This window comes from Lepisosteus platostomus, chromosome 28 (genome assembly GCF_059453375.1).
Source record: "Lepisosteus platostomus isolate fLepPlt1 chromosome 28, fLepPlt1.hap1, whole genome shotgun sequence".
Classification (NCBI taxonomy): domain Eukaryota; kingdom Metazoa; phylum Chordata; class Actinopteri; order Semionotiformes; family Lepisosteidae; genus Lepisosteus; species Lepisosteus platostomus.
Genome location: NC_142638.1, coordinates 1,327,001 through 1,354,318, shown reverse-complemented (window position 1 = coordinate 1,354,318; position 27,318 = coordinate 1,327,001).

Genomic DNA, 27,318 nt, shown 5'->3' with positions numbered 1-27,318 from the left:
TAAATAGAGTAGTAGGACTCTGGAGTTCATCACAGTAGGGAAGTTTCTAATTTATCAAAAACCAATCTGTTTTTCAGGATTTATGATAATCATAATTGTAGTTTTATTTAAGAATTTGTTTTTAGAACTCTATTCCTAGAAGTAATATAATGAAATACAAAGAAATGTAAAATAGATACATTGAACATGGTGAAACAGAAGAGACAATGCTATTTAACTGCTGCTCTGTTTTTGTGGAATTGTAATTCATTTAACAGAATCCTTTCTTTTAACCATAGCGTTGGACTGGAAACGAAATGCTTTATCACACTCCTCCCAGCAGTCCACCAAATCCTCTTACCTCTGTCGCACCTAAATATGTGGTCATTTTGAAAACACAAAGTCAGAGAACAAAGAATGTCATTTTCTGTGGATCTGTGGAAACTGTGGATCTAGCCAATCTGAGGGAGGCCAGTGTTAATACACAGGTGCCTGGCAAACCACAGATGTCTCTTTCATGCACAGAGCTTAGGAAACACTGGCTGGTATAAATCCTTCCAATCTAAGCTACTGTAAATGTACTGTAGGTCATTTGTGACATTGCTTCAGGAATTCTTTTTGCTGATAGGTGATGACATATCCTGGTATAAAATCAGTGATCTTAGGGCAATAGGACCCAACCTATGGATACAGTGCAATCTGGAGCCTCCTTTCTATAACCCAAGGATAAAAGTCAATTTTCCACTCAGACCACCTAGATAAAACATTTCTACAGTATCTGAAGGTGGCTGCAGTTTAGGACTAAAATCTTGATGTTCTGTTCTGTAGGTTTTAAAGTTGTTTCGGTATTCTAGGTAAAAATGAACAAGGTTCACAAAGTTCCTTACCAAAAAGAGACAGAAGCATTCTGATTATACTGTATCTGTCCAGAGTACAAAGAAGTCAGTATTCCTGAAGTTGAGAAATAAAGCAGCTGTCCCATGTGATTTCCACACCTTTGGCAAGACTCGGAATGTTTCATCCTTAAGAAGGCAAATTATTAATAACCTGCCAGCTGTAATTTAGCAAGCCCAGCCTTTGTAAGCATTGCCATTAGTTTTATGAGCTTGTCTATCTGCTCTCTCATCCCTGAAAATGGACCATAAAACCTTCATGGATTTGAAAAGACAGGCGGATTGGAGGGACAGCAGTGTCTCCATGGCCTGAGGCACAGAAAGGAGCTCTAAGTGTCAGACCAAGGAACACATCCCATCTATCTCAGGCTAATAGTCCATCCACAAGATTACAGTCAGTCCTGTTTAAGTGAATCCTTGATCTATGGCTAGAGGAACAGGCCACTTAAAGTGACCTCAGTGCCATGTGTTCAATTTCAAAGGACGCAGAAAGAATGAACAACACATGGTCCCAAGGAAGCCTTTATTAACTTAAGTAATAATGGAACTCTCTCAGTTTCTGTGGACAAAATGGCCCTCTTTGCCAATTTTGGAAGCTGAGGAGATTTTGGGGAAAATGAGAAGCCAGCTGTCGTGAGAGTTCAAATTGCAAGGAAGCAAACTGAAAGGAGTTTGTGTGAGATCAAATATCCCAATGAAAATAATCCAAAATAACCTTACAATAAAATACATAAGCTAAAAATTGATTTTCTAGGCTTCTTGTTCTTTTAGCATATGATTGCTGTGGAAATCAGTTAATGTTTTTGGGAAAGTTAAATGACATCATTACCAGATGATAGCAAGATCTTCAGCTTTCTTTCTCTAATTCATGTTCAGGTTCCTTGTGTGAAGTACTAATTTTATCATGGTGCCAAAATGAAGGGAAACGAAAGGCAAATTTATCTGACAGTATATAGTAACATATAATGTAATGTTCTCAAATACTGTTTAGGGATTGGGGATCAGACACTTTTGCAACATTATAAATGTTTTGTAAATGTGGAACATGCGCTACCAGGTGTGAGTGTGTTTAATTAATGCTGTCCTATGAAACACAAAGAACAACACAGAATAAAACCGAATTGTTTTAATGGACCTTGACAAAAGGACCTGAATGCATTTTGTTAAGCGAAGGGCGGCTTTTAAATGTCAGTGAGTTTAATCTGAAATGGAAAAATGATCTCTTACTCATTTGTGTGTACCCACCTATTCAAGAAATTGAATTCTAGGTGCTTATCGAGACCTTTCAATCTACAGTTTCTCTAATCCCATATACTGTAATAATAAAGAAAATATTTTGTATTTTAAATGTCAAGTGCTAGCTGTGCAGTTTTCTTTTAATGAAGGTACTTTAGCAGTCTTTCCGCTGGAGACATTTATGGAGATAAAATCCTTTGGCAATGCCCTGTTCTGATGACAAAGGAGATACTGATGATTATGAATTAACAAAAGGAAGAATCACTGATTTAATAAATTACTGAAGTATGGGGATGTAGTTTATAGAAAGCATTGGTGATGGTGGCTAAAAAAATATCTTGTATGTCAACACTGTTTATTTACATAACTTTTAAAATCACAGGATGTCACCTGTTGGTGTTCCCCAGCCGTTAGTACTCATGAATCTTTCAGCAAGTAATTGAGTGGTGATAGGCCAAGCGTGACTCCTGATGGCTGTGTGTAATTGGGAAAAGCAAATATGCCCTTATCACAAAATATAAATTCCTGCACTGTCAGTGTTACAGACCTTCTTTAGTTACAGTATGCAGTCCTAAATGGGACTGTTTTCTTCCCTTTAATGGCGCAGGGATGCTCAAGTATAGAAGTAAACAATGTTGCATTAAATTAATTACAAATCTATTCCTTTGATCATTTTTTTGTCCAGGATTATAAATGCAGTTAATTATTCTGGGATGGTCTTGATTTTACGTCAGGCCACATTCATAGAAATCAGTCCTCTTTGGCCTTGTTGCACTTATGGGCCTCAGCTTTGGCTGTGTGGTCATCCGCTTGTGTTACCGGGTTCCTGGGGAAGCAGTAAATGTTACTCAGGATCAGCGGTCTTAACTTCTGGTGGGAATATGGTGTAGGCTACTGAGCCACGTTGTTGAAGTTCAAACCCTGGCTTCTGTCTACAGATGGCTACAAAAGATCGAGCTATCAATTAGCTACTAACTGCCAAAGGACAAAATGGGTCGAATGGCATCTTTTGTAACTATTCTTACAGGCTAAAATAAACAATAAATAAATAAAAAATAAGAAGTTTTTCCAAACATACGTACTACAGCTACTGATCCAGGGTTAATAACTCCTTACTCTAAAAGAACTTCTGCATTGCAACAATGAAAGAGCAGCTATTTTAAGATAAGATAGTCGTTCGTCTTTGATAGTTTACAAGATCATGACACTGGTTCTACATTCCAGCTCCTCTCCTCAAATCCATCACCTTAATGATGCTTTTCCCTTCTGCAGGTGTTTTTATTTAAAAACTACAAGTCATTGCTCATCAAACAAAGCCTTGCCGTGTCATCCTGAGTGCCTCACATGATATGGAGGTAAAGTTGAGGATGAGACCATCCAAAGCACAAGAGAGCAGACAGAAACACAGTGGAACCTGATACAGAGGCTCATACTTTGGGAACAAGCCTTTTCATTTCACATGACAATAGTCTCAAATAATGGAAATGAGTATAATTCCGAAAACAGTAGCCATACAGTATAAATGAAAAACAATGATATCTTAAATGCAATAGAGCACAAAAAGGCTTTTAACATATTGTTTCTAAAGAACAAAAATTAGTTTTACGTTTTTTTTTAAATCTAAGAAATGGGGGGAAAAGACATAAAGAACTAGTCACAAAGTTCCATGTCAAGTTTTGTAAGATTTGAGTTATAAACCATAATAGTAAAGTAATAAAGTAATTATACGGTACGTCTCTAAAAAAAGAAATCATTTTGGTGCCTGCACTGTGTTGCTTAACAGCTTTGGTACAATAGATTGTGTAACACTTCAAAAGGCAGCCAGATCTGTGACCTGGAAGAGATGCCCCACCACTCTTTCAGTGATGTGCCTTCATGATCAATTAATCTGGACCATACCTCAGCCACATTAAAAGTATCACGCATTGATTCCATTTCATAAGTGTTACCATAAATTTTCTTCTCATTTGCTAAACTGCATGGTGTCACATCATTTATCTGGTGGAGTTCAAGAGGGGCAGGTCTGTAACAAATTGCTATCTCTCTTATCTCAAAGCTGTGTTATTCCACTGTCAGTTGCATATTATTAATTAAAAGTGCCTGAGTAACAAGAATCAAGTTTCATCCTTTGCATCTAATTGAAATTGTTATTTACTCATCACTGCATTTTATCTGGAAAAACAGATACGGTTGTACCCAGAGATGACAAGGACATAGCACTGACATGTTTCTCTGTAGATGTGAACATAGGAATATCTTCCACTATATTACATATTAGGTTCTGTAAAGGTTTGCCCATTCTTAATGCTCTAAAAAGATCCCAGGGGTATAGAAAGAAACGTACATTGGGAAGTTAGATGAGGTAGTTGTTTAGGTACAGGCCATCCTGCTCAGAGGTTCCTAGGCCTTGCCTTATCTCTGTCACTGACACTCTCTCATCTACTTCTTAATGAACCTATTTGCTCTTCATCTTTTAGATGAAAATTGCACAGCAGGTTCTCATGTTATTGACTATGCTGTTGATGCATAGTTCACCATCTGATCTTCACAAGATTTCTTATCATCTTCATACTGCCCTTTATAAATGTATACTTTGTTGAACCATGAAAAAAGGCAGAGTTAAAACAGTACAGCCTTATTACATTATTATGTATACTGGCTACTTTGTTCAAAAGCATATGCTTTTACTATTTATTATTATATTATGAGGTTTATGATAATTTCATCAAGTCACCAACTGATGGAATAAGCTACTGAATTCTCCACAAAGCTCCTTGACGATCAGTCTACAGTGTATAAAAAGACAAATTTGGTCTTGCATTCATCCAGGCTTCATTTTTAAAATTACTGGTAATAGAACAAAGTAAAGATTTGAGCTATGACTGCTTTAATGCTTCTGGACAGAGGATGTCCATAGAACCGACTATTAATCTTGAAGAGCCTAGTTTTAAGAGCAGGTCATTTTATCCCAAAAATGTTATATATCTGAATTCTGTATCTTTGCATCTATCAAATGGACATTCAGGAAAATGAGTTATTGCATTTAAGATTGTCAGTTTTTAATGAATTGATAAGTTAAAATGTGGTGATTCTGCTCGAGACAAGGTATAGATCCAAGCTTTAAAATATTTATTGACCAATTTGTATCATTGAGACAAGCAGCAATCAATCAAGTAATTAAGCACAAGTCAGTGAAGTGAAGGCATCTGAAGACTTGAGTGCAGACCAGTCCTAACTGGACCTAAATTAAGTGGGGGACTATCAGAAATTGTTGATAATTGCTGACAGCTGAAAGGAAGCCGCCTTCTGTCGGTTTCCTGCATTGGAAAAACTATCACATTTGGAACGCATTTTACTATTACGGATAGTAAACGTTTTTTTTGTTAATTGGGTGACAAGACATTTTTCATTTTCTTTAAACAAATATAAATACAAGTGCCTCTTAATAATCTATGCCTTTCAATGTTCACAGAACAGTTTTGATTGCTCTACCTGTCTTTCAAAGTATGGTTAGAACAAATCATTTTTATTTCTAAAATCACAGATAACCAACCTTGAAGAAATGTCCTCTACAAGACTGGGGTTTGGATTTAAAGTGCTTTGAAAACTTAAATGGACTTAAACAGTCTCAACACTATTACTGGTTAAAAGAAATAAAATCAAAATCTACAATATGTTGATTGCATAAGTATATATATATTTTTGTCATTTTCCACTTTTTTCTGCACTTAAATGTACTTCTTCTCCCAAGCACCTTTTGTGCATCTTTCTTGCATTTGACATTTTCTCTTGCCAGTGATAGACTTTATCTCTGACCTTCATTCTTGCTCGGCTCCCGGCCTGTCACCTTCCTGGACTTGCTGGCTCTTTAGTGTAGTGGGACCCAGTGATCCAACCACAGTACGTCTCCAAGCAGGGACAGTCACACTCACCTCGAACAAGCAGCTGTTTGACATCTACCTCTCTACATTTTGCGGACAATCACCAGCTTGCTGCAGTTGCTGCAATGTATCTACTTCTCTTTCAACTCCATTCGAAATCCTCACTCCTCCCCAGAGCTCCTGCACTGTGTCCACTTCCTGCTCCAACCATCCATCTTTCCACAGTCCCTGGTGCTCTCTCCCTTCCTCTCTCCCCCTTCATCATCAGGCTGAGTCTGAAGCTCTGGTGAGAACGGTGCCTATCTGTCGTGTTTTATCTCTCTCCCTTTCCCAGTCCTGCTTCCTGCTGTCCCTGTAGTCCTCTTGGAACTAAAATTGAAGATTTTAAAACACACGTTGTACATGCTCAGATTTCTCGTTTCTTGCATTTAAATCAAAATAAAACGATACTTGTAGCAAAACGTTTGTGGCATTTGTCATGCTAAGCCTTAAATAACACTAATTGTGATTTTGTTATATGCCGTTTGTGCAGCAGGTGACAAAAAAGAAATACTGGAAATGTAAACCAAATTCAGTGCAGATACACAGGACATACTATAGAGCATTATTTGAAATGTTTCTGATTCATTTGGAGTCATTTTGGTACCTTTTTGAACACATTTCTTGAAGGCAATGGTTTTGATGGGGGTTTTGGAAGTGCCCAAGCTAGGGTTAGGGTTTGGACAAGAAGAAAAGTTTTCTGATGCACTTGCTGTGTTTTCGGAAGCATTTGAAATTCAGAAAAGGCGTTGGTTTGTTGATTCCTTGAGAAACAATTTTGGCCCACTTTTTCGGTTTTTGCTAAGCCTCACGCTTGTTGCTCACAAATGGTCAAAATTGAAGATTTAACAACACACGTTGTACATGCTCAGCTTTCTCGTTTCTTGCATTTAAATCCAAATAAAACGATACTTGTAGCAAAACTTTTGTGGCATTTGTTATGCTAAGCCTTAAATAACACTAATCGTGATTTTGTTATATGCCGTTTGTGCAGCAGGTGACAAAAAAAAAATACTGGAAATGTAAACCAAATTCAGAGCGGATACACAGGACATACTATAGAGCATTACTTTATGTTTCTGATTCATTTGGAGTCATTTTGGTACCTTTTTGAACACATTTCTTGAAGGCTAGGTTTTGATGGGGGTTCTACAAGTGCCCGAGCTAGGGTTAGGTTTAGGGTTTGGACAAAAAGAAAAGTTTTCTGATGCACTTGCTGTGCTTTAGGAAGCATTTGAAATTCAGAAAAGGCGTTGGTTTGTTGATTCCTTGAGAAAAACTTTTGGCCCACTTTTTCGGTTTTTGCTAAGCCTCACGCTTGTTGCTCACAAATGGTCAAAATTGAATATTTTAAACCACACGTTCTACATGCTCAGCTTTCTCGTTTCTTGCATTTAAATCCAAATAAAACGATACTTGTAGCAAAACGTTTGTGGCATTTGTCATGCTAAGCCTTAAATAACACTAATTGTGATTTTGTTATATGCCGTTTGTGCAGCAGGTGACAAAAAAGAAATACTGGAAATGTAAACCAAATTCAGAGCAGATACACAGGAAGTTCTTAAAAGCATCGCTTGACTCCAAATGAGTCATAAATATTTCATTTGGGTAACTTTTTGAACACATTTCTTAAAGGCAATGATTTTGATTAGGGTTCTATAGGTGCCCAAGCTAGGGTTAGGGTTAGGGTTTGGACAAAAAGAAAAGTTTTCTGATGCACTTGCTATGTTTTCGGACGCATTTGAAATTCAGAAATAGCGTTGGTTTGTTGATTCCTTGAGAAAAAATTTTGGCCCACTTTTTTGGTTTTTGCTAAGCCTCATGCTTGTTGCTCACAAATGGTCAAAATTGAAGATTTTAAAACACACGTTCTACATGCTCAGCTTTCTCGTTTCTTGCATTTAAATCCAAATAAAACATACTTGTAGCAAAACTTTTGTGGCATTTGTCATGCTAAGCCTAAAATAACACTAATCGTGATTTTGTTATATGTCGTTTGTGCAGCAGGTGACAAAAAAGAAATACTGGAAATGTAAACCAAATTCAGTGCAGATACACAGGAAATACTATAGAGCATTATTTGAAATGTTTCTGATTCATTTGGAATCATTTTGGTACCTTTTTGAACACATTTCTTGAAGGCTAGGTTTTGATGGGGGTTCTACAAGTGCCCAAGCTAGGGTTAGGGTTAGGGTTTGGACAAAAAGAAAAGTTTTCTTATGCACTTGCTGTGCTTTAGGAAGCATTTGAAATTCAGAAAAGGCGTTGGTTTGTTGATTCCTTGAGAAACAATTTTGGCCCACTTTTTCGGTTTTTGCTAAGCCTCATGCTTGTTGCTCACAAATGGTCAAAATTGAAGATTTTACAACACACGTTGTACATGCTCAGCTTTCTCGTTTCTTGCATTTAAATCCAAATAAAACGATACTTGTAGCAAAACTTTTGTGGCATTTGTCATGCTAAGCCTTAAATAACACTAATCGTGATTTTGTTATATGCCGTTTGTGCAGCAGGTGGCAAAAAAAAAATACTGGAAATGTAAACCAAATTCAGTGCAGATACACAGGACATACTATAGAGCATTACTTTATGTTTATGATTCATTTGGAGTCATTTTGGTACCTTTTTGAACACATTTCTTGAAGGCTAGGTTTTGATGGGGGTTCTACAAGTGGCCGAGCTAGGGTTAGGGTTAGGGTTTGGACAAAAAGAAAAGTTTTCTGATGCACTTGCTGTGATTTAGGGAGCATTTGAAATTCAGAAAGAGCATTGGTTTGTTGATTCCTTGACAAAAAAATTTGGCCCACTTTTTCGGTTTTTGCTAAGCCTCATGCTTGTTGCTCACAAATGGTCAAAATTGAAGATTTTAAACCACACATTCTACAGTACATGCTCAGCTTTCTCGTTTCTTGCGTTTTAATTCAAATAAAACGATACTTGTAGCAAAACGTTTGTGGCATTTGTCATGCTAAGCCTTAAATAACACTAATCGTGATTTTGTTATATGCCATTTGTGCAGCAGGTGACAAAAAAGAAATACTGGAAATGTAAACCAAATTCAGTGCAGATACACAGGACATACTATAGAGCATTATTTGAAATGTTTCTGATTCATTTGGAGTCATTTTGGTACCTTTTTGAACACATTTCTTGAAGGCAATGGTTTTGATGGGGGTTTTGGAAGTGCCCAAGCTAGGGTTAGGGTTAGGGTTTGGACAAGAAGAAAAGTTTTCTGATGCACTTGCTGTGTTTTCGGAAGCATTTGAAATTCAGAAATAGCGTTGGTTTGTTGATTCCTTGAGAAAAAATTTTGGCCCACTTTTTCGGTTTTTGCTAAGCCTCATGCTTGTTGCTCACAAATGGTCAAAATTGAAGATTTTACAACACACGTTGTACATGCTCAGCTTTCTCGTTTCTTGCATTTAAATCCAAATAAAACAATACTTGTAGCAAAACTTTTGTGGCATTTGTTATGCTAAGCCTTAAATAACACTAATCGTGATTTTGTTATATGCCGTTTGTGCAGCAGGTGACAAAAAAAAAATACTGGAAATGTAAACCAAATTCAGAGCGGATACACAGGACATACTATAGAGCATTACTGTATATGTTTCTGATTCATTTGGAGTCATTTTGGTACCTTTTTGAACACATTTCTTGAAGGCTAGGTTTTGATGGGGGTTCTACAAGTGCCCGAGCTAGGGTTAGGTTTAGGGTTTGGACAAAAAGAAAAGTTTTCTGATGCACTTGCTGTGCTTTAGGAAGCATTTGAAATTCAGAAAAGGCGTTGGTTTGTTGATTCCTTGAGAAAAACTTTTGGCCCACTTTTTCGGTTTTTGCTAAGCCTCACGCTTGTTGCTCACAAATGGTCAAAATTGAATATTTTAAACCACACGTTCTACATGCTCAGCTTTCTCGTTTCTTGCATTTAAATCCAAATAAAACGATACTTGTAGCAAAACGTTTGTGGCATTTGTCATGCTAAGCCTTAAATAACACTAATTGTGATTTTGTTATATGCCGTTTGTGCAGCAGGTGACAAAAAAGAAATACTGGAAATGTAAACCAAATTCAGAGCAGATACACAGGAAGTTCTTAAAAGCATCGCTTGACTCCAAATGAGTCATAAATATTTCATTTGGGTAACTTTTTGAACACATTTCTTAAAGGCAATGATTTTGATTAGGGTTCTATAGGTGCCCAAGCTAGGGTTAGGGTTAGGGTTTGGACAAAAAGAAAAGTTTTCTGATGCACTTGCTATGTTTTCGGACGCATTTGAAATTCAGAAATAGCGTTGGTTTGTTGATTCCTTGAGAAAAAATTTTGGCCCACTTTTTTGGTTTTTGCTAAGCCTCATGCTTGTTGCTCACAAATGGTCAAAATTGAAGATTTTAAAACACACGTTCTACATGCTCAGCTTTCTCGTTTCTTGCATTTAAATCCAAATAAAACATACTTGTAGCAAAACTTTTGTGGCATTTGTCATGCTAAGCCTAAAATAACACTAATCGTGATTTTGTTATATGTCGTTTGTGCAGCAGGTGACAAAAAAGAAATACTGGAAATGTAAACCAAATTCAGTGCAGATACACAGGAAATACTATAGAGCATTATTTGAAATGTTTCTGATTCATTTGGAATCATTTTGGTACCTTTTTGAACACATTTCTTGAAGGCTAGGTTTTGATGGGGGTTCTACAAGTGCCCAAGCTAGGGTTAGGGTTAGGGTTTGGACAAAAAGAAAAGTTTTCTTATGCACTTGCTGTGCTTTAGGAAGCATTTGAAATTCAGAAAAGGCGTTGGTTTGTTGATTCCTTGAGAAACAATTTTGGCCCACTTTTTCGGTTTTTGCTAAGCCTCATGCTTGTTGCTCACAAATGGTCAAAATTGAAGATTTTACAACACACGTTGTACATGCTCAGCTTTCTCGTTTCTTGCATTTAAATCCAAATAAAACGATACTTGTAGCAAAACTTTTGTGGCATTTGTCATGCTAAGCCTTAAATAACACTAATCGTGATTTTGTTATATGCCGTTTGTGCAGCAGGTGGCAAAAAAAAAATACTGGAAATGTAAACCAAATTCAGTGCAGATACACAGGACATACTATAGAGCATTACTTTATGTTTATGATTCATTTGGAGTCATTTTGGTACCTTTTTGAACACATTTCTTGAAGGCTAGGTTTTGATGGGGGTTCTACAAGTGGCCGAGCTAGGGTTAGGGTTAGGGTTTGGACAAAAAGAAAAGTTTTCTGATGCACTTGCTGTGATTTAGGGAGCATTTGAAATTCAGAAAGAGCATTGGTTTGTTGATTCCTTGACAAAAAAATTTGGCCCACTTTTTCGGTTTTTGCTAAGCCTCATGCTTGTTGCTCACAAATGGTCAAAATTGAAGATTTTAAACCACACATTCTACAGTACATGCTCAGCTTTCTCGTTTCTTGCGTTTTAATTCAAATAAAACGATACTTGTAGCAAAACGTTTGTGGCATTTGTCATGCTAAGCCTTAAATAACACTAATCGTGATTTTGTTATATGCCATTTGTGCAGCAGGTGACAAAAAAGAAATACTGGAAATGTAAACCAAATTCAGTGCAGATACACAGGACATACTATAGAGCATTATTTGAAATGTTTCTGATTCATTTGGAGTCATTTTGGTACCTTTTTGAACACATTTCTTGAAGGCAATGGTTTTGATGGGGGTTTTGGAAGTGCCCAAGCTAGGGTTAGGGTTAGGGTTTGGACAAGAAGAAAAGTTTTCTGATGCACTTGCTGTGTTTTCGGAAGCATTTGAAATTCAGAAATAGCGTTGGTTTGTTGATTCCTTGAGAAAAAATTTTGGCCCACTTTTTCGGTTTTTGCTAAGCCTCACGCTTGTTGCTCACAAATGGTCAAAATTGAAGATTTTACAACACACGTTGTACATGCTCAGCTTTCTCGTTTCTTGCATTTAAATCCAAATAAAACAATACTTGTAGCAAAACTTTTGTGGCATTTGTTATGCTAAGCCTTAAATAACACTAATCGTGATTTTGTTATATGCCGTTTGTGCAGCAGGTGACAAAAAAAAAATACTGGAAATGTAAACCAAATTCAGAGCGGATACACAGGACATACTATAGAGCATTACTGTATATGTTTCTGATTCATTTGGAGTCATTTTGGTACCTTTTTGAACACATTTCTTGAAGGCTAGGTTTTGATGGGGGTTCTACAAGTGCCCGAGCTAGGGTTAGGTTTAGGGTTTGGACAAAAAGAAAAGTTTTCTGATGCACTTGCTGTGCTTTAGAAAGCATTTGAAATTCAGAAATAGCGTTGGTTTGTTGATTCCTTGAGAAAAACTTTTGGCCCACTTTTTCGGTTTTTGCTAAGCCTCACGCTTGTTGCTCACAAATGGTCAAAATTGAATATTTTAAACCACACGTTCTACATGCTCAGCTTTCTCGTTTCTTGCATTTAAATCCAAATAAAACGATACTTGTAGCAAAACGTTTGTGGCATTTGTCATGCTAAGCCTTAAATAACACTAATTGTGATTTTGTTATATGCCGTTTGTGCAGCAGGTGACAAAAAAGAAATACTGGAAATGTAAACCAAATTCAGAGCAGATACACAGGAAGTTCTTAAAAGCATCGCTTGACTCCAAATGAGTCATAAATATTTCATTTGGGTAACTTTTTGAACACATTTCTTAAAGGCAATGATTTTGATTAGGGTTCTATAGGTGCCCAAGCTAGGGTTAGGGTTAGGGTTTGGACAAAAAGAAAAGTTTTCTGATGCACTTGCTATGTTTTCGGACGCATTTGAAATTCAGAAATAGCGTTGGTTTGTTGATTCCTTGAGAAAAAATTTTGGCCCACTTTTTTGGTTTTTGCTAAGCCTCATGCTTGTTGCTCACAAATGGTCAAAATTGAAGATTTTACAACACACGTTGTACATGCTCAGCTTTCTCGTTTCTTGCATTTAAATCCAAATAAAACAATACTTGTAGCAAAACTTTTGTGGCATTTGTTATGCTAAGCCTTAAATAACACTAATCGTGATTTTGTTATATGCCGTTTGTGCAGCAGGTGACAAAAAAAAAATACTGGAAATGTAAACCAAATTCAGAGCGGATACACAGGACATACTATAGAGCATTACTGTATATGTTTCTGATTCATTTGGAGTCATTTTGGTACCTTTTTGAACACATTTCTTGAAGGCTAGGTTTTGATGGGGGTTCTACAAGTGCCCGAGCTAGGGTTAGGTTTAGGGTTTGGACAAAAAGAAAAGTTTTCTGATGCACTTGCTGTGCTTTAGGAAGCATTTGAAATTCAGAAAAGGCGTTGGTTTGTTGATTCCTTGAGAAAAACTTTTGGCCCACTTTTTTGGTTTTTGCTAAGCCTCATGCTTGTTGCTCACAAATGGTCAAAATTGAAGATTTTAAAACACACGTTCTACATGCTCAGCTTTCTCGTTTCTTGCATTTAAATCCAAATAAAACATACTTGTAGCAAAACTTTTGTGGCATTTGTCATGCTAAGCCTAAAATAACACTAATCGTGATTTTGTTATATGTCGTTTGTGCAGCAGGTGACAAAAAAGAAATACTGGAAATGTAAACCAAATTCAGTGCAGATACACAGGAAATACTATAGAGCATTATTTGAAATGTTTCTGATTCATTTGGAATCATTTTGGTACCTTTTTGAACACATTTCTTGAAGGCTAGGTTTTGATGGGGGTTCTACAAGTGCCCAAGCTAGGGTTAGGGTTAGGGTTTGGACAAAAAGAAAAGTTTTCTTATGCACTTGCTGTGCTTTAGGAAGCATTTGAAATTCAGAAAAGGCGTTGGTTTGTTGATTCCTTGAGAAACAATTTTGGCCCACTTTTTCGGTTTTTGCTAAGCCTCATGCTTGTTGCTCACAAATGGTCAAAATTGAAGATTTTACAACACACGTTGTACATGCTCAGCTTTCTCGTTTCTTGCATTTAAATCCAAATAAAACGATACTTGTAGCAAAACTTTTGTGGCATTTGTCATGCTAAGCCTTAAATAACACTAATCGTGATTTTGTTATATGCCGTTTGTGCAGCAGGTGGCAAAAAAAAAATACTGGAAATGTAAACCAAATTCAGTGCAGATACACAGGACATACTATAGAGCATTACTTTATGTTTATGATTCATTTGGAGTCATTTTGGTACCTTTTTGAACACATTTCTTGAAGGCTAGGTTTTGATGGGGGTTCTACAAGTGGCCGAGCTAGGGTTAGGGTTAGGGTTTGGACAAAAAGAAAAGTTTTCTGATGCACTTGCTGTGATTTAGGGAGCATTTGAAATTCAGAAAGAGCATTGGTTTGTTGATTCCTTGACAAAAAAATTTGGCCCACTTTTTCGGTTTTTGCTAAGCCTCATGCTTGTTGCTCACAAATGGTCAAAATTGAAGATTTTAAACCACACATTCTACAGTACATGCTCAGCTTTCTCGTTTCTTGCGTTTTAATTCAAATAAAACGATACTTGTAGCAAAACGTTTGTGGCATTTGTCATGCTAAGCCTTAAATAACACTAATCGTGATTTTGTTATATGCCATTTGTGCAGCAGGTGACAAAAAAGAAATACTGGAAATGTAAACCAAATTCAGTGCAGATACACAGGACATACTATAGAGCATTATTTGAAATGTTTCTGATTCATTTGGAGTCATTTTGGTACCTTTTTGAACACATTTCTTGAAGGCAATGGTTTTGATGGGGGTTTTGGAAGTGCCCAAGCTAGGGTTAGGGTTAGGGTTTGGACAAGAAGAAAAGTTTTCTGATGCACTTGCTGTGTTTTCGGAAGCATTTGAAATTCAGAAATAGCGTTGGTTTGTTGATTCCTTGAGAAAAAATTTTGGCCCACTTTTTCGGTTTTTGCTAAGCCTCACGCTTGTTGCTCACAAATGGTCAAAATTGAAGATTTTACAACACACGTTGTACATGCTCAGCTTTCTCGTTTCTTGCATTTAAATCCAAATAAAACAATACTTGTAGCAAAACTTTTGTGGCATTTGTTATGCTAAGCCTTAAATAACACTAATCGTGATTTTGTTATATGCCGTTTGTGCAGCAGGTGACAAAAAAAAAATACTGGAAATGTAAACCAAATTCAGAGCGGATACACAGGACATACTATAGAGCATTACTGTATATGTTTCTGATTCATTTGGAGTCATTTTGGTACCTTTTTGAACACATTTCTTGAAGGCTAGGTTTTGATGGGGGTTCTACAAGTGCCCGAGCTAGGGTTAGGGTTAGGGTTTGGACAAAAAGAAAAGTTTTCTGATGCACTTGCTGTGCTTTAGAAAGCATTTGAAATTCAGAAAAGGCGTTGGTTTGTTGATTCCTTGAGAAAAAATTTGGCCCACTTTTTCGGTTTTTGCTAAGCCTCACGCTTGTTGCTCACAAATGGTCAAAATTGAATATTTTAAACCACACGTTCTACATGCTCAGCTTTCTCGTTTCTTGCATTTAAATCCAAATAAAACGATACTTGTAGCAAAACGTTTGTGGCATTTGTCATGCTAAGCCTTAAATAACACTAATTGTGATTTTGTTATATGCCGTTTGTGCAGCAGGTGACAAAAAAGAAATACTGGAAATGTAAACCAAATTCAGAGCAGATACACAGGAAGTTCTTAAAAGCATCGCTTGACTCCAAATGAGTCATAAATATTTCATTTGGGTAACTTTTTGAACACATTTCTTAAAGGCAATGATTTTGATTAGGGTTCTATAGGTGCCCAAGCTAGGGTTAGGGTTAGGGTTTGGACAAAAAGAAAAGTTTTCTGATGCACTTGCTATGTTTTCGGACGCATTTGAAATTCAGAAATAGCGTTGGTTTGTTGATTCCTTGAGAAAAAATTTTGGCCCACTTTTTTGGTTTTTGCTAAGCCTCATGCTTGTTGCTCACAAATGGTCAAAATTGAAGATTTTAAAACACACCTTCTATATGCTCAGCTTTCTCGTTTCTTGCATTTAAATCCAAATAAAACGATACTTGTAGCAAAACTTTTGTGGCATTTGTTATGCTAAGCCTTAAATAACACTAATCGTGATTTTGTTATATGCCGTTTGTGCAGCAGGTGACAAAAAAAAAATACTGGAAATGTAAACCAAATTCAGAGCGGATACACAGGACATACTATAGAGCATTACTTTATGTTTCTGATTCATTTGGAGTCATTTTGGTACCTTTTTGAACACATTTCTTGAAGGCTAGGTTTTGATGGGGGTTCTACAAGTGCCCGAGCTAGGGTTAGGTTTAGGGTTTGGACAAAAAGAAAAGTTTTCTGATGCACTTGCTGTGCTTTAGGAAGCATTTGAAATTCAGAAAAGGCGTTGGTTTGTTGATTCCTTGAGAAAAACTTTTGGCCCACTTTTTCGGTTTTTGCTAAGCCTCACGCTTGTTGCTCACAAATGGTCAAAATTGAATATTTTAAACCACACGTTCTACATGCTCAGCTTTCTCGTTTCTTGCATTTAAATCCAAATAAAACGATACTTGTAGCAAAACGTTTGTGGCATTTGTCATGCTAAGCCTTAAATAACACTAATTGTGATTTTGTTATATGCCGTTTGTGCAGCAGGTGACAAAAAAGAAATACTGGAAATGTAAACCAAATTCAGAGCAGATACACAGGAAGTTCTTAAAAGCATCGCTTGACTCCAAATGAGTCATAAATATTTCATTTGGGTAACTTTTTGAACACATTTCTTAAAGGCAATGATTTTGATTAGGGTTCTATAGGTGCCCAAGCTAGGGTTAGGGTTAGGGTTTGGACAAAAAGAAAAGTTTTCTGATGCACTTGCTATGTTTTCGGACGCATTTGAAATTCAGAAATAGCGTTGGTTTGTTGATTCCTTGAGAAAAAATTTTGGCCCACTTTTTTGGTTTTTGCTAAGCCTCATGCTTGTTGCTCACAAATGGTCAAAATTGAAGATTTTAAAACACACGTTCTACATGCTCAGCTTTCTCGTTTCTTGCATTTAAATCCAAATAAAACATACTTGTAGCAAAACTTTTGTGGCATTTGTCATGCTAAGCCTAAAATAACACTAATCGTGATTTTGTTATATGTCGTTTGTGCAGCAGGTGACAAAAAAGAAATACTGGAAATGTAAACCAAATTCAGTGCAGATACACAGGAAATACTATAGAGCATTATTTGAAATGTTTCTGATTCATTTGGAATCATTTTGGTACCTTTTTGAACACATTTCTTGAAGGCTAGGTTTTGATGGGGGTTCTACAAGTGCCCAAGCTAGGGTTAGGGTTAGGGTTTGGACAAAAAGAAAAGTTTTCTTATGCACTTGCTGTGCTTTAGGAAGCATTTGAAATTCAGAAAAGGCGTTGGTTTGTTGATTCCTTGAGAAACAATTTTGGCCCACTTTTTCGGTTTTTGCTAAGCCTCATGCTTGTTGCTCACAAATGGTCAAAATTGAAGATTTTACAACACACGTTGTACATGCTCAGCTTTCTCGTTTCTTGCATTTAAATCCAAATAAAACGATACTTGTAGCAAAACTTTTGTGGCATTTGTCATGCTAAGCCTTAAATAACACTAATCGTGATTTTGTTATATGCCGTTTGTGCAGCAGGTGGCAAAAAAAAAATACTGGAAATGTAAACCAAATTCAGTGCAGATACACAGGACATACTATAGAGCATTACTTTATGTTTATGATTCATTTGGAGTCATTTTGGTACCTTTTTGAACACATTTCTTGAAGGCTAGGTTTTGATGGGGGTTCTACAAGTGGCCGAGCTAGGGTTAGGGTTAGGGTTTGGACAAAAAGAAAAGTTTTCTGATGCACTTGCTGTGATTTAGGGAGCATTTGAAATTCAGAAAGAGCATTGGTTTGTTGATTCCTTGACAAAAAAATTTGGCCCACTTTTTCGGTTTTTGCTAAGCCTCATGCTTGTTGCTCACAAATGGTCAAAATTGAAGATTTTAAACCACACATTCTACAGTACATGCTCAGCTTTCTCGTTTCTTGCGTTTTAATTCAAATAAAACGATACTTGTAGCAAAACGTTTGTGGCATTTGTCATGCTAAGCCTTAAATAACACTAATCGTGATTTTGTTATATGCCATTTGTGCAGCAGGTGACAAAAAAGAAATACTGGAAATGTAAACCAAATTCAGTGCAGATACACAGGACATACTATAGAGCATTATTTGAAATGTTTCTGATTCATTTGGAGTCATTTTGGTACCTTTTTGAACACATTTCTTGAAGGCAATGGTTTTGATGGGGGTTTTGGAAGTGCCCAAGCTAGGGTTAGGGTTAGGGTTTGGACAAGAAGAAAAGTTTTCTGATGCACTTGCTGTGTTTTCGGAAGCATTTGAAATTCAGAAATAGCGTTGGTTTGTTGATTCCTTGAGAAAAAATTTTGGCCCACTTTTTCGGTTTTTGCTAAGCCTCACGCTTGTTGCTCACAAATGGTCAAAATTGAAGATTTTACAACACACGTTGTACATGCTCAGCTTTCTCGTTTCTTGCATTTAAATCCAAATAAAACAATACTTGTAGCAAAACTTTTGTGGCATTTGTTATGCTAAGCCTTAAATAACACTAATCGTGATTTTGTTATATGCCGTTTGTGCAGCAGGTGACAAAAAAAAAATACTGGAAATGTAAACCAAATTCAGAGCGGATACACAGGACATACTATAGAGCATTACTGTATATGTTTCTGATTCATTTGGAGTCATTTTGGTACCTTTTTGAACACATTTCTTGAAGGCTAGGTTTTGATGGGGGTTCTACAAGTGCCCGAGCTAGGGTTAGGGTTAGGGTTTGGACAAAAAGAAAAGTTTTCTGATGCACTTGCTGTGCTTTAGAAAGCATTTGAAATTCAGAAAAGGCGTTGGTTTGTTGATTCCTTGAGAAAAAATTTGGCCCACTTTTTCGGTTTTTGCTAAGCCTCACGCTTGTTGCTCACAAATGGTCAAAATTGAATATTTTAAACCACACGTTCTACATGCTCAGCTTTCTCGTTTCTTGCATTTAAATCCAAATAAAATGATACTTGTAGCAAAACGTTTGTGGCATTTGTCATGCTAAGCCTTAAATAACACTAATCGTGATTTTGTTATATGCAGTTTGTGCAGCAGGTGACAAAAAAGAAATACTGGAAATGTAAACCAAATTCAGAGCAGATACACAGGAAGTTCTTAAAAGCAACGCTTGACTCCAAATGAGTCATAAATATTTCATTTGGGTAACTTTTTGAACACATTTCTTGAAGGCAATGATTTTGATTAGGGTTCTATAGGTGCCTGAGCTAGGGTTAGGGTTAGGGTTTGGACAAAAAGAAAAGTTTTCTGATGCACTTGCTATGTTTTCGGACGCATTTGAAATTCAGAAATAGCGTTGGTTTGTTGACTGCTTGAGAAAAAATTTTGCCCACTTTTTTGGTTTTTGCTAAGCCTCATGCTTGTTGCTCACAAATGGTCAAAATTGAAGATTTTAAAACACACGTTGTACATGCTCAGCTTTCTCGTTTCTTGCATTTAAATCCAAATAAAACATACTTGTAGCAAAACTTTTGTGGCATTTGTCATGCTAAGCCTAAAATAACACTAATCGTGATTTTGTTATATGTCGTTTGTGCAGCAGGTGACAAAAAAGAAATGCTGGAAATGTAAACCAAATTCAGTGCAGATACACAGGACATACTATAGAGCATTATTTGAAATGTTTCTGATTCATTTGGAGTCATTTTGGTACCTTTTTGAACACATTTCTTGAAGGCAATGGTTTTGATGGGGGTTTTAGAAGTGCCCAAGCTAGGGTTAGGGTTAGGGTTTGGACAAGAAGAAAAGTTTTCTGATGCACTTGCTGTGCTTTAGGAAGCATTTGAAATTCAGAAATAGCGTTGGTTTGTTGATTCCTTGAGAAAAAATTTTGGCCCACTTTTTCGGTTTTTGCTAAGCCTCATACTTGTTGCTCACAAATGGTCAAAATTGAAGATCTTAAAACACACGTTCTACATGCTTAGCTTTCTTGTTTCTTGCATTTAAATCCAAATAAAATTATACTTGTAGCAAAACCTTTGTGGCATTTGTCGTGTGAAGTCTTAAATAACACTAATCGTGATTTTCTTATACTGTATGCTGTTTGCACAAGAGGTGACAAAAAAGAAATACTGGAAATGTAAACCAAATTCAGTGTAGATACACAGGACATACTATAAAGCATTATTTGAAATGTTTCTGATTCATTTGGAGTCATTTTGGTACCTTTTTGAAAACATTTCTTGAAGGCAATGGTTTTGATGGGGGTTTTACAAGTGGCCGAGCTAGGGTTAGGGTTAGGGTTTGGACAAAAAGAAAAGTTTTCTGATGCACTTGCTGTGATTTAGGGAGCATTTGAAATTCAGAAAAAGCATTGGTTTGTTGATTCCTTGACAAAAAAAATTTGGCCCACTTTTTCGGTTTTTGCTAAGCCTCATGCTTGTTGCTCACAAATGGTCAAAATTGAAGATTTTAAAACACACGTTCTACATGCTCAGCTTTCTCGTTTCTTGCATTTAAATCCAAATAAAACGATACTTGTAGCAAAACGTTTGTGGCATTTGTCATGCTAAGCCTTAAATAACACTAATCGTGATTTTGTTATATGCCGTTTGTGCAGCAGGTGACAAAAAAGAAATACTGGAAATGTAAACCAAATTCAGAGCAGATACACAGGAAGTTCTTAAAAGCATCGCTTGACTCCAAATGAGTCATAAATATTTCATTTGGGTAACTTTTTGAACACATTTCTTGAAGGCAATGATTTTGATTAGGGTTCTATAGGTGCCCGAGCTAGGGTTAGGGTTAGGGTTTGGACAAAAAGAAAAGTTTTCTGATGCACTTGCTATGTTTTCGGACGCATTTGAAATTCAGAAATAGCGTTGGTTTGTTGATTTCTTGAGAAAAAATTTTGCCGACTTTTTTGGTTTTTGCTAAGCCTCATGCTTGTTGCTCACAAATGGTCAAAATTGAAGATTTTAAAACATGTTATACATGCTCAGCTCTCTTGATTCTTGCTAAATGCAAACAAATATTTGTATTTATTAAAATACTAAATATTAATCCAAATAATATTTTAGGAAGCATTTGAAAGCATTTGAAATTTAGGAAAAGTATTGACATGCTTTGAGAAACTCTGTTTAAGGCTACAGATACGTAATCATCATGTATAATTTTAAGCTAATGTTTAAGTTTAATTATAGTGTCCAAGGCTATTGTAAGAGTATTATGTGATGCTATATCTTTTTAGTAATAAAGCAATATAATATTTCAATTACAGCATTATTGTTAATTTTCTACTTCAATAAGTAGCTTCTTTCAGCTGTATCTTCAAATACAAAGGACAGGAGGCACTTCTTTATCCAAAGGATTGTGTCATTGAAGCCAGTATCCTAGCATACAAGTGGCTGGATACGATCCTTTGATCAATTACCTCCACTCCTTTGTAGCCATTCCTTTGTTCTTAAGTGAAAAGGTCAGTTTGCATCTCCTGCGGTGCAAGACCAAATACATTTTTGTTACATTTTGTGCTTGCTGTTGTGTAGCTGTACGGATGTCTCTGCAGTATTACAATGGTTGCTCATTCAGATATACAGGTAGACTAGGTTCTCTATATACTGTACGCATGTTCTCTATATCTTGTCTGTTTATTTACAGAAGATGCTAATCTTGAAGAAAAAGGCTACCTTGTGGTTGCACTATTGCACTGACTAGGACAATAATGTACACTATTGGCACAAAACAGTGATTCATGTGCCCCAATCATCTCACTTTTTTCAGCTGTACAATCTGATCCTTTACCTCTTATTGGACAAAGACCTGCAGGATACATGCAGAAACCAAGCAAGTTGATTTTTTAGGCCTGCCTTTTTTTGAACTGGTGCAGTCCAATCAGGGTTGTGATACCACTGTTGACCCCCCTGCCCAGTGTGGATTCAGTAGAACAAGCAGGGTTGAGATCCATGAGCTGCAGGCTGCTGTAGTCCTGCCTTATGCTTTCACCAAATCACTCCCTCAGGAGACTGCTTGATAAAAAAGATGAAAATAAGAATCTTCCTGACCTCACTGCCTCGCTTTTTTTGTGAGGAACGAGTGCCTTCTCCCTCTCTGTTCTGACAGAAGGGATATCTCTTTCAGCTAGGGAATAAAGAACAGGATCTTGTCCCCTTGTCTCGGATCTCCTCTGGGAAACTGAATATCCTTCTGCACCAGCTGCTGTGAGAATGCTTATAGGCAAGCAAGAGGCAATAGCCAGCCTTTATTGTGCAGAGCTCATTCACTGGGCTTTTAGCTGCAGATACAATGTCAGAGCCTACCTGTGTGCCTCACATCAAATAAACCATCCTCAGAATGACAGGTGTGCCAGAGCTCCTTCTTTGAAAGCTAAGAAAAGCAAATGTCAAGTGCTGTAGTGCCACAATGGCTTTTTCTGCTCAAGACAAAAGGCACTGTTTTATTCTGTGCCCTTCTGGGCTTCTTTATAGTTGCTCTGGGAGACTTATCTGACACAGGTCGTAGCTTGGCACAACACAGACAGGCTCCACGAATACCATTTAGACCTGGGATGTAACAAATGTCTCCAACCCACAAACAAAGCTTGTAACAGGTCTTGTCATTTTAGCTAAGGCCTTAGCTGATTTTGTCTTTTTCTTGTCTCTCTTGCTGTGATTTTGCAGTTTGGACTTTCCTTTGTGGTAGTGGATGCTTGCCAACAAGATTCCATAAAATCATCAGGCGTGCTACAGTTAGAAGATCAAACACTCTATTAAATGTAATTTCATATTATGTTACCTACTGTACCTGATTTACTGCTTTTGTCTTAAGTTGTGTAACTTAAGAAAACTCTGTGGAAGAGCAACTGACCATGATAGTGTCAGGAATTTCTTAAGGAGCCCGAGAATTGTGAACAAAGTGGTAAATGTTTAAAAACCCCAAAACGCAGCTAAAATTTAAAATGAATACGTAACGTTTTAGACATGCTGTAGGTATGAAAAGTTTTGGTTTATTCATTATACTCAGAGTATCTATTTTATGTACTGAAGCACTATAAAAAGTGATATAAAAAGCCGATACTTGGATACATACTGTATCAGAGTACAGAATATATCAAGTGAGTTTATACTGGAACTGTACAAAGCTCTAGTTACATCACATCTGTAATACTGTACATGATGTAGGTCTGGTCTTCACTTTACAGACAAAGCCATATAAAATGAGCAATTTATACAAATTGTAAACAAGACTTACAAAAAAGGCTGAAGCACCTTTATATTTTCAGTTATATTACTTTCAGATTGTACATAAGTGTGTTCTGCACTTGAAGGATGTCCCTAGAATCATGTAGCACCTACCCAGTGTGACCCTCACCTCGTTAGTACACTCTTTCTCGATCTTCCTTCTGTGACTATGAAGATTGATGGCTTTTTACCTTACTTACCACTACAGATGATACTGCATTGCTAATAACACCTTCTCTGTCAGTGAATAAATGCTTAGCCCTCAAAAATATACCCCCCCCCCCCCCCACACACACACACACACACAATAGTATCATATTGACTGCATTATTGAAAGAGAGATGCAAAGAATGCTCTTATTATGAGTTGGCCTGGGTCTAATAGAATCTAGCCATGTCCCAAGGGAGTGAGAATGGACTGTTCCTGCCCTCGTTTTTCTCTTTCCCATTCCATTTGCTGATGCCTGGGATATAATCTCATCACTCAGCTCTTAATTGTATCAGACCTGGGCAGCTTTCACGAAAGATAGGGGAGAATTGTCAAAGTTCTTACTCTCCTGTTGTAAAAAGCCCAGATTCTGTTAGAGGAATGGGCAAGCATGTCCCCAAAAACACAACTTTAATAAAGGCACTCTAGCGGAATACAGCTCAAAACAAATAACATGGTACTGTAAATCCAATTGCTGTGTTGGGTCCTACCTGATCAGTTTATCTGGCACTACTGTTCTTTATCAGGGTGATGTCCATCTTAAAACTAACACACAATGCCATACAAAAGTATTTGTTTTCTTACAACAATATCTCATTTTGTGAAGTTACAAATAATGTATGTGCATTTTTTTTCTTCAAAACCTAAAACAACGTGGAGAAAAACCAAGTATCAAAATTAGACCAGATGCACAAATGTTTGCACACAAACAGACTGATGGAATCTATGTACAATAACAGCGCTTCACTTGATTTCAGCATACAATACAGTACATGCACCTGTCTCTGTGAAGTCTTTCCATCGGGTCGCAAATTTAAAGATTCAAGATTCAGGGATACATTTGTAGTAGGCACAGTTCAGGAGAAGGTATGATAATTGTCAAAGTCACTGAATATCCATGTCAGATTCCAGTGACTGAGATAGCAGAAGATGTCCATGAGTCAACAATATCCCAGTGACTCACACTCTAGGTGGGGGGATATGAAAAACAAAAACAAACGGACTAAGGACACATGTTTAACTTTTCATAGTTCAAAATGTATCATTACTACATGAGTGATGAAATATTTGTAGCCCACAGACTAAGAACAGTCTGGTTCTCTAATTTATGACAGTGTAGCTCTGGCCCTTTCATGGAAGAAAATTAAGTTTGGATCTATAAAATTATACTGCCAATAATGATTACAATCTATGGTAGTTGTAATAATATTAATAGGGTAGTAATCAAAGCTGCTACAAAGCTCTTTCACTAGATCATTAATCTAGGGATGTTATAGGCAACATGTGGCTTTGAGGACCTTGATGTTTTCATAGCATTAATAACTGGGTGCAGGATCCCAAGAGAGCAGTCATTAGTTTAATATATAGTATTGCTTTAGCAGAGCTGTGCCCCTTAGGAAACACATCTCATTTACAAGGGGGGCCGGAGAAAGGGGGGAGTCTCAGAACAGATTGCACTGATGATGGGAAACAGATACACGTGGAAACCACTGGAGACTGGCATATTATTTACTGTGCAGTTGTCTTAAAGTGAGTACTGTTTTACTAAAATCGATTCCTAACAAAAACAACAACCCCGTATTTGATATCAGAATTACTTTTTACTGGTATTTAATGACAGTTTGTGATGAACAAAGCTGAAGGACGCTGAGCTAAAAGGTGCAGCTTAGAGGACATGAGGCCTCATTAATATTGCTGTTTTTTGGGAAGGGTTTATTCAAATTCAGATGTTTTGTAAAAGTAAGGCTAAATCACAAAGCATTACGAAAGGCAAATACTTAAGATGGTCATTTGTGTTTCATATAACATAATTTTTTTAATGCAGCCACGTGATAATTTATCAGCATTACCAATTTTTCAAAACATGATGGGTTTAGTGCTGAAAAACCTCACAAAGCCTCGGTGTTCAGGAATAATCATTCTTAATTCATACGGAGGAGAGTGATTTTGGGAAGTTCCTACAGGCAGGGTCAGGGGATTACAGCTTTCACAAACGCTTATGACATCACTACACAAGGCAGGATTACATATTCTGCCTGCGAACAGAATTCTTGGTTAAACATAGTTACAAAAGTACAAAACTACAAGACAACTTGCTTTGCAGTGAAAAAAAACATGGAGCAACTGATTGCAGTGAGTCAATCCCCTCCTGCAGATCTTTCCTATCAGCAGCTTCAGGGAATGAATTGGTATAGCACATTACAGAGTGAGACACAGTACAGACACTTGTTGCAGGAGAGCAGTGGCCAGCAATGGGCAATGGCAGGGTAGGTACACACAGACAGAAACACACTCTCACAATCTCTGCCAGTTTTCCCAGAGCCCAATTAATCTCCCAATATATTTTTGGACTGTGGGAGATAACCAGTCCTTGCAAGCATGAAGGCTCCTAGATGAAAGATGAATAAGGAAGCTCAGGTTTGCCTCACTGCTGGTGGATTTAGTGAGGAGGAGTGAGATGCTGTCAGTGTGTCAGTTCTAATCAGGGTTCTCCAGATGCCCTGCACTGCTGACTCACTGCTTTCATTGCCATTTCCAGAATTAGAAGATGTTGGCCTAGTTATCAGGGAATTACAGATGGACCTGCTTGCATAACGAAGATAACACAAAAACCATTTGTTCTGGTCCACAGAGAAGGATTCCTAGTAATATTTTGCAGCTGTGAGCAAAACACAAAGAGGTTTTAAATGTTTGAAGGCGTGCAGTACATTACTCCAGGCATTTTCATATCTGTCCCATAGCCCCTATTAAATAGAGACAATATCATTATTTGCTAGGAATAATATAACTTAAATGTTGTGCAAGGTTTTTCCAATGCATCTGACTTTGAACCTGGGAACTGCAAATGATTTCTCTTCGGTAGAGGTGGAAGAAGGTCACAATTGATTTGATACAAAATAACCCTTATATTCCTTTGGATTTCAAACTGTTTTGTCCTTCTCAGTGCTTTGTTTGCCCTGCACTACAATAATACAGCTTGCAGCAGAATGCTTTAGATGATAACCTTACTTTAATGTGCAGTATAAATTCCCATTGATGAACATTCAAAGGAAATGGTGACCAAGAAGCAATGTGACAGAGGCAAAAGATTTATAAGCTACTGTACCATTTAAATTATGACATCATTATCTTGAATTAAACGTGTAAATTACTTAAGTGTTATCTAGCCAATCACAGATCCAATCTGCCCCTTTCTTCCACATTCAGAATCCTATTATAAGGTCATCTATTGTGGTAGAAGGAGAACTCAGGAAGATAGACTTTAAAGCAAGCATCTGGCATCTGTCCTCAAGGCTTTGAGCATCACAGAGCTCCAGGACTCACATTTTGTGATCTCTCCAGTGCTGCCATCTCCTCTCCACCAGGAGACCTGGTCCCCAAGGCCAGCTCTGCATGAATGGACCGGATGCTAGTCTGGACCTCTATTCTATTTGCATTGGCTGTGTAAACACCCTGTCAGTCCCACATTGTCTGCAGGTTGTTCCCCAAGCAGGGCCCATGCTGGGCTGGTAACCTTGTGCAAGCTGAAGTCAAAGCGTTTGTTATAACAGATCTTTTAAAAATAATCCTTTTTAATCATTCTGGGTGATTGCATGTCCTGTTTAGTTTATTTTTGTACCGAAAGAACTTTCTCAGTTTTTTCAGTCCCAAACTTTAAAGATGCAAATCTGGCAAGAGATAAATTTCACATGGACAAAACAAGAATTTCCACTTAAATATAATGTTTAAAATGAGTTGACTTTTATCTGGAATTATAATTCTTTATAGAAATTGTTTAGAAATCCTTAGGCT